Source organism: Schistocerca nitens, chromosome 4, assembly GCF_023898315.1.
Source record: "Schistocerca nitens isolate TAMUIC-IGC-003100 chromosome 4, iqSchNite1.1, whole genome shotgun sequence".
In the NCBI taxonomy this organism is placed as follows: domain Eukaryota; kingdom Metazoa; phylum Arthropoda; class Insecta; order Orthoptera; family Acrididae; genus Schistocerca; species Schistocerca nitens.
The window spans coordinates 200,429,782-200,446,226 of NC_064617.1; positions in this window are offsets into that span (position 1 = coordinate 200,429,782).

The window sequence follows — 16,445 nt, forward strand, 5'->3', positions numbered from 1 at the left end:
GAGACAATAAATACAGTTTCCAAACACAAAGCTTTTGCGTGAACTAAGATAAGATGGAAACTACTACTTGTCCACAGAGTGAAACGCATCGCAGTGCGAGAGAGAATTCATTACGCTGTCATTTAATTCAGCATCTCTATACGCCTGTGGTACAGTGAGATAAATCTTACAAGATGGCGTTCAAGAGCAATAATTACATTAGTATTAGCACACGCATGTTTGTCAGTTCATATGAACAGGACTGAAGCTGCCAGTTCTTCCGCTCTAAAGAACCAGAGAGAAACTAGATAAACGCGGGTTCTTGAATACTGGCCTCTCGAAAATAAGTCTTCAAATGTCTGTTAGAGAGCACAGTTTATCTCAGCCAAATGAATATGCTTTTTGTCAGCGACTGCCTCTTACATGAACGCTAATGTGCGTAGGGCTGTATTCTTCCAGATAAATTCCTATGTATGCATGACGTATTTGAAACAGTTGTTTTAAAAAAATGGTTCAAATGGCTCTGAGCACTATGGGACTCAACTGCTGTGGTCATAAGTCCCCTAGAACTTAGAACTACTTAAACCTAACTAACCTAAGGACAGCACACAACACCCAGCCATCACGAGGCAGAGAAAATCCCTAACCCCGCCGGGAACCGAACCCGGGAACCCGGGCGTGGGAAGCGAGAACGCTACCGCACGACCACGAGATGCGGGCAGTTGTTTTAAACTACACATAAATATACCCATATCAAAATAAGTTTTGCATCATCCTGGTTCCCAGAACTCCTGAAGATAGACGTTGACTGTGGATATTGTATAACACGGTCCCTTTGACTGTTCAGAGATGTCACTAAACACACCCAAAGACGTAAACAATCATGCATGAAGAATGCCTATTACACGGAAGGGGTCCGACAGCCGATCAGTTCCAGTCACTGCACCAGGAAGAAGGTACACGGCTCGTGTTATCTGTAGTTCAACCATGCCTACACGGTCAATACCATGGTTGGATCGGGTGCACATTGTTACTTTGTGATGCGAGGGCTCTCAACAAGGGAAGTGTCCAGGCGTCTCGGAGTGGACCAGAGCGATGTTATTTGGACGTGGAGGAGATACAAAGACAGGAACTGTCGATGACATGCCTCGCTCAGGCCGCCCAGGAGTGCAGTGGATGACCGCTACCTAAGGATTATGGCTCGCAGGAACCCTGACAGCAACGCTACCACGCTGAATAATGCTTTTCGTGCACCCACAGTGTGTCGTATTACGACTCAAACTGTGCACAATAGGCTGCATGATGCGCAACTTTACTCCCTGCGTCCATGGCGAAGTCCATTTTGCAACCTCGACACCATGCAGCGCGGTACAGATGGGCCCAACAACATGCCGAATGGACCGTTCAGGATTGGCGTCACGTTCTCTTCATCGATGAGTGTCGCATATGCCTTCAACCAGACAATCGTCGAAGACGTGTTTGGAGGTAACCCGGGCACGCTGAACGCCTTATACACACTGTCCAGCGAGTGCAGCAAGGTGGAGGTTCCCTGCTGTTTTGGGGTGGCATTATGTGGGACCGACGTACGCCGCTGGTGGCACAGAAGGCACCGTAACGGCTGTACGATACGTGAATGCCATCCTCCGACCGATAGTACAACCTTATCGGCAGCATATTGGCGAGGCATTCGTCTTCATGGACGACAATTCGCGCCCCCAACGTCCACATCTTGTGAACGACTTACTCCATGTTAATGACATCGTTTGACTAGAGGGGCAGCATGTTCTCCAGACAGGAACCCTTTCAAACGTTCCTGCAATAGATTGAAAAGGGCTGTTTACGGACGACGTGACCCCGTACGAAATTAATTACTGCTGATGTCAACGATCCTATGTAATAAAATACGACGTCCATTTACTTAGTTTATTAATCTGTAAACAATGTAATACGCCGCAGTTCCTCTCATTCGGTCTGACTTAATTCACAAATCAAAACCCGTTTATTCCAGAGAAACCCCAGTTTCTTCTTGCTCGTTCAGCATGAAGCTGAGTGTAAAGTGACGTCAACTATACATTTTTCATCGTGGTGCTGTCCGCGCACTACGCTATTCACACTAACTACGAAGTTGTCAATTCTTATTGCGTCAAAAGTAGACAAATATTTTAGTGGTTTCACCACATGATCTTTCCAGTTTAAGTGTTCATCGATACGCAAACGTCCTTACAACTGTCTATCCTGTTTATTATTTTGTTCTGGTAAACTACGTTAAGAGTGATAGTAAAAAATCTGTTGGGCAGTGTATTTTTAGTTTAGAGCTAGCCCATTTGTGCAAAATTTACCGACTAAGAACGCAATAACTGCAATGTGAAGGAACGTACCGACAGTGTAGTAGAGACAACTGCAGTAGCACGGGACGGTTTACAGGACTGACGGTGAAAAGCGACGCCTTCTGTAACAGTCACTGCTCGAGTGTCCATATTGAAAGACTTACAACGACCTACATTTAGCTTGGAACACGCCGCACTGAATTAACAGCCCAAAATCTTCCATCAACCCGGAGTATCAGATACATCGTTCGCTACCTCTATTGGAATTTCTAGTCTGACTCCATTAACATGGCCGTCATTGGTCCATATCGTCACAGATGGCTCGAAAGTAAAACAGGGCACTGGCTTTGCGTACTTCTGCTGTGATCCACTACCTTGAGCTATCTTTAAGCTACTGAAATTCTTGCAGTTAAGAAGGCCCTTTGACATGCCGTTGGACGACATCATTACTGTCACGGATTGAAGGTGTGCACTACAAAACCTAGGAAACTGTTGTGGAACTACTACATTAGCTGCCATGTGTTCACGTAATTAAATTAATCTACCAGTGTGAAATACAAGATAAAGGCGTCGTGTTGTTTATGGATCGGGGGCAACTCTCGTACATCGTACAACGAACTGTTGGACCACCTGGTGAATAAAATGTGACTGATGGCCAACCGTATTACATCTGTCTTCCTCATACAGCTGAAACAAGACCTTGAAGAATAGTCGCATTTGTGACAGATCTCAAAACAGTGGAGAGGAAGATGTTTTGCCGCTATACAGCCACGAATTCCGCGTGGAACTTGATTTTCAGAAAGAAAACTGTCTAAACACCTTACCGCTACTACAACGCGAGTCCGGATAGGTCACGTCTATTATCCTTCATTCCGTTATAGAAAGAAAATTCAGTCTCTCCGTACAGCGGAGTACACTCAACAGAGATTGCATAGCTCAACCATGAGATACCTGAGTGTTCACATTACGACACATAAAGACGTGGGTTTCTCAGGGTCTTGATCACAGCAGCAACTCCCTAACCTACTTCTGTGACAGAAATGTTTCAGCAGCTGTCCACAGTGGTCTGTGTCCGTCTTGGTCTGTTTTTGCATGAAGCAGATACCCAGTTATAAATCAGCCACAAAGGGTCCAGCCTGAGACGGTATGATACATGGACTGTGTTTAATGTGCAAAGTGCACCATGAAGTGTGACTGGTATTAGTGTACTTCAGTATGCCTATGTTGTATGTACGATGTTGTATACCACGTCTATTGTTACTCAATTGCCGGCCGGAGTGGCCGAGCGGTTCTAGGCGCTACAGTCTGTAACCGCGAGACCGCTACGGTCGCAGGTTCGAATCCTGCCTCGGGCATGAATGTGTGTGATGTCCTTAGGTTAGTTAGTTTTAAGTAGTTCTAAGTTCTAGGGGACTGATGACCTCAGCAGTTAAGTCCCATAGTGCTCAGAGCCATTTTTTTTTTGTTTCTCAATTCTATGGCTAAATGGTTGACGCTGAAAGCCGTGAAATCAATAAATAATAAAACAATCGAGTGTCACCAGAGCGGGCAGTGTTGGGCGTTGTCTGACACAAAACTGCCTTCGCGTATCCCTTCTGACCCCAGCGGCCGCGGCTTGGCACGCCATCTCGCCATCTCTGGCGACCCACACGATCTATCAGGCCTGCCTCCTCAGTGGATAAGCATCGCCATCCATATTCATCAGGTCCGTCCCAGGCACGCTATGACCCTAATGAAGCTGCAGGCCAAGTTCTTTGCCTCCATCATCGTAATTGTAGTGCTACTGGATATCACAAAAATTCAAAGTAGATTTATCCCTTTACATATACAAATACACTGGGTGGGGACAAACAGCCTGCTAATAAGCTCGGAGCAGAATGAGAAGTAGAATCGAGCAAAAGTTTCCATATAACCGAAGGTGTGAAATACATCGTCGTGTAGCTACGGTCATAAAACGAAAGCAGCCAATCAGCGAAGAGTGCACAGACATCTGAGGTCACGACAGTCATTTGCAACATGACTCGTATTCTCGAAAGGGTGCGTCTTTTCACCCTTATCTTAGCTGGCACTAATCTATTGTATTTGTTACTATGTTGCCAGAAGAAAATGCAGCAGGCACAACGACAAGGTCATTTTATTAGCAAGTGAAGTGACGTGTTCAAATGGTTCAAATGGCTCTGAGCACTATGGGACTTAACATCTATGGTCATCAGTCCCCTAGAACTTAGAACTACTTAAACCTAACTAACCTAAGGACAGCACACAAGACCCAGCCATCACGAGGCAGAGAAAATCCCAGACCCCACCGGAAATCGAACCCGGGAACCCGGGCGTGGGAAGCGAGAACGCTACCGCACGACCACGAGATGCGGGCAAGTGACGTGTTATTCATCGTTGTAGGAGCACATGATATCAGATTCAGCGAAATGAAACACTTGTCACAGTGAAGGGTGCTGTCGCATCAATACAGAATGTACACAATGGACCTCCCTCTGGCGCCAACGAAGGCTTGTATTCGCGCATGCAAACGATCATAGAGGTGCCCGGATGACATCCTGCAGTAGACTGTCCCAAGCATGTTGGAGCCTTTGTTGCAACTCCGCAGTGGTTCTTGCAGGTTCTGGAGAACGACTACGTCATCACTTCACCATGCCCCACAAGTGTGCAAGATATCTGGTGCTATTGGTGGCCAAGGCAGTTACTGTTCAGCCTTAAGCCGTCGGCACACGTACCGTGCATTCGAACGTTGAGCGTGCCAGTTTATGACGTCATAGATGAAAAAAAACACGTTGGGGAGTCTTTCCGAACCTTGCAGAGCAATATCTAATCTATATTTTGAACGTGCTTTTGATCAATGAGATGGATGAACGCCACCTACGTCACATGCACGCCGCGTCTCTTCATTACAATCTCGGGAGACGCCGTACTGGTTTTCAGTTGAAGCCGGTATGTACAGAAGCCTCAGCAAATTGAGCATCTCTCAAAAACCCTTTATTAATTGTATTACTTGTTGTTATAAAATAATGCCAAACATAATTTGGTGATTAAAGAATTATTGTCGCTTCTGTAGTTATGAAAGTATGCGGTTTCAAGGCGATGGTACACTGAGGATTCATAATAAATGCAATGTTATTGATACAATTTGTTATAATTAAATGTAAGTTAATAAGATATCTAAGATTAAATCTTTCAGTAGATGGTAAGTTCTAAACTATGGTCGTTCAACAGTCGTGTTCGGTTTGGTGAAATGATTAGCGTTCAAATGGTTCAAATGGCTCTGAGCACTATGGGACTTAACATCTGTGGTCATCAGTCCCCTAGAACTTAGAACTACTTAAACCTAACTAACCTAAGGACATCACACACATCCATGCCCGAGGCAGGATTCGAACCTGCGACCGTAGCAGTCGCGCGGTTCCGGACTGAGCGCCTGAACCGCTAGACCACCGCGGCCGGCAAAATGATTAGCGTCGCAGAATGTTAAGTTACCTGGTGATCCAAATATTTCTATTACTATTCTACGGTTTTCTTAACAGGTTCTGATACTTCATCATTAGTTTAGTAAAATTATATTCAATAATACATGATGTTATGTACATATAAGTTCGGTCTTTCTGAGGAGTGAATTTTGTTCATTGGCTTTACCTACAAGACAGCTTGCGCTACTTGCAGTAAGATATTTTATACTTTCTTGTTTTAAGTTTTTTATTTCATATTTTTAAAGATTCTGCTACTGAATAAAAATAGTGATCAAGTAAGAATTTGTCTCCCGCTATTTATTATGGAACTTTTATTGGGCGATGTCCTTACTGACTGGACATGGTACGTTGTTTTTGCCTTATAACGTGTCCAGAACAACAGAACTAGCATACGGACAAGGGAGGAAATGTGCGTTTTAATACAGCTAACGTAGTAAGCTTATGCTTATCCATTTCGTAAACAGTGTGAAATGCGAGCCAGATACAGCCGACAGCTACCGCTGGAGCGCTCTGCAATCGCGTATACTTTGCTGAAGTACGGGCACCATATGCACAAGACGCTTAATTTCTCAGCGTTCAGCGGCACGTTGAACTTGCCACGCTCAACGTGAGGTTCAACAGCACGGTCCATGTGCCGACAGCTGTACGTGGACGTGCATTTTCCCCGATGAAAATGGATATCACCTCCCTGTCAAAGAAATGGAAATAGCACAGAGATAACAATCTGTGCAATGCAGCAGACATTGCTTACTGCACCCCACGTCATATGTGATCGCGTGTTGTAAATGAGGCTCCCCACGACATGAGGGGTGGGGAGGAGCCTGTGTGTCGTGAGTACATTCACACCGTGCTTGCTGGTGTCAAGATTTCAATGGCTTCCTGACCAGAGGCGCACGTGGTATTTATCCTGCTGCAAGGTGTGGGAATGTTCCACACAATACTGTCGAAATCAGCGACGTACTGTCGACATATTGTGCCCAACATATGCAGCAATCCGTCGATGCTTCCATCTAGCTTCCTACAGGCCCACAATTGCTACAGTTGTTCAGCAGGACAACGTACTAGTCGGTGGCGCAAGGTTTTACCCTAGAATGAATGTAGCAACCACTGTTCACCTCAAAACTCAGCACAATAACTGTCTACAGAGAATAAGCGGAGGTCATACAGAGAGGCCCCCTGCGTGCCATCCGATCACCGATGACTGATACAAATCCATCACTAATACCACAACTCTTAAGTGTGTGTGTATTTTCCCCTGGTACCACTGAACGCAGTTTTTTAGGATGTTGCATTTTCTTCCCGCACTGTGTAAGTTTGTACGTGCCGCCTGCACATCGCTACACATAAAGGGCAATGTCATGATTGACTTACTGACTCATCACCGTCCAGCCCAAACCACCAAGGATAGAAACTTGAAATTTGGAGTAGTTGTGGATCTTATACTGTAGGTGTCGTTTAAGAAAGGATTTTTCGAAATTACAACCCTAAGGGGCGAAATAGGGGATGGAAGGCTTTTTGGAAGTATGTTAGTATTAAGGGAATTTTGAAGTTAGAACTATGGAAACTGGTATTTGGTTACTCAGTCAGAAAATAAAGAATATCTGTTCCAGCGTTTTTGGAAATTAAACCACTAATAGGGTAAAATAGTGTGTGAAAATTTGTGTGACGTACTGCTAAAGAACTTTTATGGCTACATCTATGTGAATTGGTCTTGACTTCTCGGTTAGAAATAAGAAAATGCATGTTTCAGTACTAGGATTCAACGTTCAGGGAGTGCAATATGGGATGAAAATTTTAAGAAAATATTTCATTGCATTAAAAAAATTTAAAGCTAAATACATGAAAATTGGTATTTCACTTCTCGGTTAGATGTAAGTAAATATTTTTTAGGTGATGAAAGTTGCTATGAAAATATCTCCATAAGAACGCAAAAGTCATGATGAACAAAAGCGCCGGCCGGAGTGGCCGAGCGGTTAAAGGCGCTACAGTCCGGAACCGCCCGACCGCTACGGTCGCAGGTTAGAATCCTGCCTCGGGCATGGATGTGTGTGATGTCCTTAGGTTAGTTAGGTTTAAGTAGTTCTAAGTTCTAGGGGACTGATGACCACAGCAGTTAAGTCCCATAGTGCTCAGAGCCATTTGAACCATGAACAAAAGCTTTGGGCTCCAGCTACCAGAACCTCTTTTGTGTCAGAAGTACATTCGGAGAAGACCATGCTCATATGGCGTTAATTAGCGTGGAAAGCTTAGAAGACGTTGCAATTTGAGAACAACATAAAAATTCTATTAAATAAAAAAACAACACTCTGGTGGTCATTCAGTCTACTCGAGCGAAGCAACTGTCGCTGAAGTAGTTGGGAATAACTGAAACGCGTAGCATCAAGCAAGGATTTCATTATTAATAAGATTGCACTACTCTTCGTGAAAACCGTAGCACCAGGAAGGAGAGTTATGACTACAACGAAATTAATTCCACAGATTAGAGACATGGCAATACTAAAACGATTAGAATTAAAGAAATGTACATGCACTTTTATACCGGTGATTCAGTAAGGTGTGAAACCGCCAAATGCTACAGTCAGAGCCCCTAGACTTCGTAGCGTGGAATGAAAAAGGTCCTATATGTGCAGAAAAAGCATGTTACCAACAAGTTAGTGCCCTCAATGTGGACAGTAAGCTTTCTTTTCTGAGAAGTAGTGAAACGTCCCCTTTTGAACAATTTTACAGGACTGTGCTTAAACTGACGCACAATATTTTTAGCGCAACGCAATCTGACTTTCAATAATCTCTACAAGAGAATGACCCTGACTAACATTAACCTGTACTTTTCACAAATCACTTACCTCACAAAAATCTTGGTTACTCCCACTACTGCAATACAGCGAGCGCCACTACTGCCAGCTAAATAAAAGATTCAAACTATGGAAGGCACTAACTACTGATAGGGATAGTTAGCAAATGAAAGATATTAATAGAGAACAAACAATGTATTTACCTTGATATCATCATATATATATATATATATATATATATATATATATATATATATATATAGAGAGAGAGAGAGAGAGAGAGAGAGAGTAGTTCATGACAAATGTCAAAACTCCGCCATCTCTCTCCCCACATCCACCACTGCTGGCGGCTCACCTCCAACTGCACAACGCTACGCGCTGTTCACAGCCAGCTGCCTAACACTACAATGGCGAGTATTACAACAATGCAAAGCAGCCACAGACTGCACACAGCACAGCCAGTGATTTTCATACAGAGGTGGCCTTACCAAAAAAACCTAAACAGCCTACTTACAGTAGTTGTAGGTTCTGCTCACTGTGGTCTGAGAATTGCCTCATCATTGTATGAAAAAGGGGTTGTTAGAAATAATCGTATAAGCTGTCTCATTGTCTTTTTCCTTCTTATTTCGTTTCATTTTGGCCCAATGATTTTTCTTAAAATTTTTCTTTCCTTTAGCTCAAGTTTCTCCATTTGGCCTTTGAAATTCATGTTAAGTGTTTCTGCTGCATACAGTGCTTCTGGCTTAATCACTGTCTTGTAATGTGTAATTTTGGACCCCCCGTGAAAATGATTTTTTGCTGTATGTATTTTTTGTTAGTTAGAAGGCCAATTCAAGTTTATTTTTTTCTGGATTCCATTGCTCTGCTTTCCCCAGAATTAAAACTAGTCCATTCTCATTTTCTTATTAGTTCGTGGTTTAATAAAACATCTACAGAAACTAAATACCATTTACCTTTTAGAAATAAAAAGGGACCAAAGAAAATTCTTTTTCATTCTAAAGTTTAGTTACACGTTAACACTGATAATGGCAGGGAAGAGGGGCGAGGGAGCGAAAGTACTAGCTAATATCTGATTAAACTTTAGGGCCTTAGAAAGGTTGGGAATCACTGTACTTAATGCACAAGGTACTGGTTTCAAATTGATGGAGTCAATTTAAATACTTCACTGCACATAACCTAACCTGCTGCACACTTGCTCAAAGGTTTAATGGCTGATTACGAGGCTGAAAAATAGATGCGACATGTAGATTATCCTGGGGCCGTGCTGTTTCTGCGATACAGCTTATTATCTTAAGAAATTAATGGCGTCGTTATATCGATTCAAAGTTTAACCACTACACGACACAAAAAATTCGCGTACACCTTATCCAACCATGGATAGGAGATTAAAGTTTGCCTAGCTTCGACATTCCGGCTGAAACAAATTATCTGCAGTTATTTGAATTAATAACAGTGCTCTGTAGCGTACGGGGGATTACCTGCGGCGAGTTTGTGTAAAAGAACGCATTTTGCGCGATCGCCACTAATTAGCTGTCGTGTTATGGATCTAGCACCACATCGGTGCATTTCGGACCTACAGTTATTTGGAAAGTCTTGTGCGCTTCGACGTCCCATAACATGAAGCGATCTCATTATAGGGTTGCCTTTCTCATCGTCTATGGTAATGTGTTAAGAATTTACAAATTTCCCAACTTATATAGATTTATTACTACGTCTTACGGACCAGCATTTGGTGTTACGTTTCCGCAAAGTGTATTAAGTTTTTCTCTTTCAGGTACGCAAGTTCAATGCGACTACCATGGGTTATTTGGCACACATTCAATTTCAAGTCGATTTCTTGCCAGACTTGCTTCAACTTGTCATGCGTAACGATCGTGTTATCTTTGATAGGTGCCGCAATTAAAACAAACAAAAGGTTTCACGTGTCTTAATTGTGAGGAGACGGAGTCAGCGCACCCTGACTGTTTCATATAGGTGAAAAGAGGTCACTGAGGAAATCACGGATATCTGTGAGGACGAACGGTAGTGCATTTGTGGTTAGTCTCGTCAGTTAGAAGAATTAAAAGGTTTTTCATCACATCTAAGTAATTATTCTATTGACTGTTTTCTCCTTGAAAGGGCCGCAAAATGTGATCTTGCTCAGTGCCAAAAACAAGTTAACTTTTGGGCTGTCATGAACAGGTTCCAAAGTTTGTCGTAGATTTTCACTTTCCTTTAACGCTACAACTTTAAAAAAAAAACGAGCGGGATGTGTAGCGTTACATAGCCGACAAGATAAGAGGAGTAAATTCAATCATATGGTGCAAAATTATCTTTAGTGCCACAAAATACTCTTTCTCGTCGGAAAGGTAAGACTTTTATAATGGAAAGAAGTCGTTTAAAAATAGTGACGCCTGATTGTGTAATTGTTACCGTTAATGCAGAAAAGTAACTTGGCAATAAATTCAATCATATGGTGCAAGATTATCTTTAGTGCCACAAAATACTCTTTCTCGTCGGAAAGGTAAGATTTTTATAATGGAAAGTCGTCGTTTCAAAATAGTGACGCCTGATTGTGTAATTGTTACCGTTAATGCAAAAAAGTAACTTTGCAATAAATTCAATCATATGGTGCAAGATTATCTTTAGTGCCACAAAATACTCTTTCTCGTCGGAAAGGTAAGATTTTTATAATGGAAAGTCGTCGTTTAAAAACAGTGACGCCTGATCGCGTAATTTTTACCGTTAATGCAAAAACGTAAGTTTGCATGAAAATAGCAATGGCAATCGTTCTTCGTTAAAATATATGCAGACTTGTAACTCGACTGATGTACGTAGTAATTTGAATAGGATGGCATGCTATGCCGCTCCATCGTTGGGTCACCAAGTCGACCACTTACAATCAATTTAACAGGGTTAAGAATACTAAAAGGAGTTTATATTTGTGGAATAGGGTTTTACATTCGCCACTAGGACTTAAAAGATAATGCTTCTTAAACATTTCATTATAATTTCAACGTCATATGAAGTTAACATTGTATACAGGACCTCCTCATGTGGAAGCTATAAGAAGAGAGAGTTAAGACAAGACATAAAACAAGACATTAGAAACAGAAAACTCCAATCGATAGTAGAATTTCAGTCAGCGGTGAATTTTGACGGTTTAATTAAATCTTTGACATTGAATGATAACGTCTTCATGAGCTGTATTAGGAGCTGCGAATACCAACAACCGTCAGCTGTATAAGGGAATGACGACAACGAAAATTTGTGCCAGACCGGAAATTGAACGCAGTTTTTCCACATTTTTTGCGTTCAGTCACCTTTACCGCTTTGACTAACCGTGCAAGACCAGCTGTCACACCCAAACTGCCATATGTCGTCGTTCCTGCGTCACTGCCTGTTATCGTAAACACGTTATATAATTGCCATACAGGGGACGACACGGGCACTACAGTATCTCATAACGATGTGTTACAACTCCAGATACTACTGTTGTGTCTATTACCTTTACCAATTATGTGAAAAGTCGGCTCATCACTAAAAATAATATTTCCACTTAAACATTCGTTTTTATCCAATCGATGTAAGTCGTTACGAGCACTCCTGCCAATGCCTTTTAGTTCTTAGATCATTATTAACTTATATGGTACGAAACGCAAGTACCTTCATAATAAACGCTGGACTGTTAACAACGCTTTGCCTCACTTTCACTATGACGTGGCGAGATACACGTGAGGAACTAAAGATTTTCTGTGACTTACCTAGCAACAAGTTTCAACAAAGCACTTGTATGAGTCATAAATGTTTGGCCTACCGTGAAGGCTTTATCGTGCTCGCAACAAAAATTGATATGCACAGCTGTCGCAGACTGTGATTCTACAAATCAAAAGGGACTGCGACAACGTTCGGGACCAGTGAAGGCTGGCATCTTCGCTACGACTGCGCCTGTCATTAGTGCTTGTGGTGGCGTGAGTGGTGCTGTCGTACTTATCTATTTTCTTATAAAATTACGCAGTGGTTAAGTCTGTAAGTCGTATTAATAAGTTCGTATGACTTTTTTCAGTTATAAAGTCTGTTTAGAAACACCCTGCATTTTTACATTTTTTATTGGCACCTGAAGACTTATTGCTTGTGTTCATCTAATACATACTGTTTGTTTCTTGCAGGGCGTCATTTAATTACTGTAGCAAACGGGCCGAGTGGAACTCATGCGATACTAAATGAAAAAAAGTCTTACACAGACCAAGTATACCTGCTTGTATTGTATTGTATCGAAACAGGGGACCTAGAAACGACGGAGAGGCTTCTTCCCCGCCATAGCCCCAGTGGTACACAACCCCACAACAGGCTACAGCAGTCCACTCACCCCACCAAAAAATGGTTGAAATGGCTCTGAGCACTATGGGACTCAACATCTGTGGTCATAAGTCCCCTAGATCTTAGAACTACTTAAACCTAACTAACCCAAGGACATCACACACATCCATGTCCGAGTCAGGATTCGAACCTGCGACCGTAGCAGTCGCGCGGTTCCTGACTGAGCGCCTAGTACCGCTAGACCACCGCGGCCGGCCTCACCCCACCACCGCCTCACACCGAACCCAGGGGTACTGTGCGGGTCGGCCCCCAGTAGACCCCCCGGGAACATCTCACACTAGACGAGTGTAACCCCAGTGTTTGTCTGGTAGAGTAATTATGGTTTACGCGTGCGTGGAGAAAATGTTTGCACAGAAATCGCTGACATAGTGTGGCTGAGGCGAAATAAGGGGAACCAGCCCGCATTCGCCAAGGCAGATGTAAACCCGCCATAAAAACCATCCAACGACTGGCCGGCACACCGGACATCGACACTAATCCGCCGGGCGGAATCGTGCCGGGGACCGCCACGCCTTCCCGCCCGGAAGTATACTTACTTAGTCAAATTCAGTTACTGTCCCACAAACTTTTTACTATAGAGGAGGATTCAAAAGCAACTTGACACAGGTCATGGGTATAATGTATGAGTCAAAATTAGAGGAAGATGTTAAAGTTTTATCTGAATTTGCTCTATTGCCGGGTTAGGATGCATAACTTTACTATGGTAGGCATTACATTATGGGCTAGTAAAGGCTTCTCGAGTGTCGTGTTGACCTACGTATCGACTGAGGTTGCTTTGCACATCCACCTAAACCGTCTGGTTCATTCTGGAACTAAATGCCTTTGTTTACCTAATTTCGGTGTGGTCCGTTGTACTACGTGGCGCTATTGTAGTGTAGGGTGTACGGTACGACGGTGTACTTGAACGGGGAATTTGCGGATATGCATCTCCTTTGCGGCGCAGCAGAAGGCAATGCTCGAGCAGCATATGAAAATGTTTCCAAACAGAACACTACAGAACCATCAGACTTTCATAGCTGTGGACAGGCGTTTACGAGAATGCGTCATTTGTGGTCCGCCACTGTTAAGTTGGCGCCACCTGGATGGAGTGGGTGTTGGAATATCCTAGATAGGGTAGGTGAAGTTCTGACGATTAGTACTCACCGTATAACTGCCACTGTAGGGGTTCGTCAATTCCTTACGGCGCCATTTCGGCTTCAGAACGTACAAGAGCTGACAACTGTATATAATCATAGATGTCAGGATTTTCGTCAGTGGTTACTGGAACGCCATGCTGCTGATCTACTGTTCGATCGGCAGGCATTGTTAACAGTTGACAGTCTCTTACCCGTATGGGTATCCTGATAGCGCATAATACGCAAGTGCGGGCATGTGAGAATCCTAACGTAACTACGATAAGAGGATATCGACATCATTTTGCAGCGTACATTTTACGTGGCATAATAAACAAACAGTTACTCGACCGCATGTTATTCCACAACGTCTGACTGACAAGAGTATATCGACAGTTTTTGGAACGTGTACTAGGTTGTCTGCATCGTGATGTCCCACTCGCTACACGAACTAACTTCTGGATTATACATGAGGATGCCCCTGCACCTTTCTGTCGGGAGGCAAGAGAGTATCTCAACGTTGCTTATCCCGATAAGTGGATAGTTCGTGCAGGATCAGTTGTTTGACCCGCCAAATTTCTGGACCTTAATCCACAGGACTTCTATCTCTGAGGCCGTCGCAAGGAGCTCCTGTATGGTGTTTCAACAGTGCAATATGAGACGAACAGATCCTGTAACATTCCGAGAGCGGTAGGACTTTCAGCGCGTCACTATCTTCGTCTACGTGGACATCATTTTGAACATCTTCTGTGGTAAGTGACAGTACGTAGTTGTGCTGAATTTCGTATCTCTTCGTGTCGTTCCTTTCTGAGAAGAATTAATTTCGTATTGTTTGTGGTGAACTTGTGATCCCTACTCCTCTGCGTATATCGGAAACAAGCAATTTCAGACTAAAATTTATTTAACTTTTTACTCTTATTTTGATGCATACAATACACCCACGAAGTGTGTGGAGTTACTTGTGAATCATCCTGTGTATTTCAGTCTCATGTCGCTCTGACGTGCCATTACATGTTTACACTTATTACCAAGCTATAATTAGCTGCCGTGCGGGATTAGCCGAGCGGTCTAGGGCGCTGCAATCATGGAGTGTGCGGCTGATCCCGGCGGAGGTTCGAGTCCTCCCTCGGGCATGGGTGTGTGTGTTTGTCCTTAGGATAATTTACGTTAAGTAGTGTGTAAGCTTAGGGACCGATGACCTTAGCAGTTAAGTCCCATAAGATTTCACATACGTTTGAACATTTTTGAACTATAATTAGCTGACCTGTTTAAAAAGAAAGAAAATGAGGATATTATAACACTGGGAAACTAAATTCCAAATAAAACTAACTTCTAAACACAATTGAACATACGTGAATATAGTATATAGTATCTGCCGTCTGGTCAAGGCTATAGTTATAACTACAGGACAGTATAAAGCTGATAACTATTCAACTGTTAGTTTCCATACGCGATTTATATATAAATACTCACAGATTACAAAGTACACACAGCCAACAGTAGCTGTGGAATTACTTTGTACTTTTTAAACAACTTCATCGGTAGCACCTTTCCAAACACTGTGGTCTCTACTTGACTGACTGCGTTTATTTCCGCTCCTAGGTGATAATTTGGTGGTGGACTAACAAATTACTGCATGCTGACTGTTTTTAACGACATGGGTAAATGGTTGAAATGGTTCACATGGCTCTGAGCACTATGGGACTCAACTTCCGAGGTCATCAGTCCCCTAGAACTTAGAACTACTTAAACCTAACTAACCTAAGGACAGCACACAACACCCATGCCCGAGGAAGGATTCGAACCTGCAACCGTAGCGGTCGCGCGGTTCCAGACTGTAGCGCCTAGAACCGCTCGGCCACTCCGGCCGGCTCATGGGTAAATGGCTTTACCACGAATCTATGTCGCCCGACGAGGAACGAGTACCGTGTGATGTAATTACGAAAACTGTATTACTGCGGGAAATGTCCTTTCCAGTGAAAATTTGTTTCCAAGTAAATTAGATATCCGGAAAAAGCCCGATTAAATAAGCTGTACTAATTAACCATTTAAATCACACACTAAGCAGCAATATAAAACAATAACCTGTCTCGAATCCTATACTGTACTTACTTTTACTTACTTTCATACTTTTAATTCTGTGATTTAATTTATATTATAATTTTATTGTTGTGTTGGAATTCTCATAATAGATTTATATTGTACCTAATAACGTTTTTTTCCTCATTATCGTCTAGTACGCTCTTTCTGTGAATCATTTGCGTCCCATAAATTCCTGGACATTGCAAGAGCTTCGCCAAATATGGAATGCATTACGATACGTAAATGCGAATATTCCGCATCTCTATACTCTGCAGCTTGCAAGTATTTGTTAAAAAAAAAAAAAAAAAAAAAAAA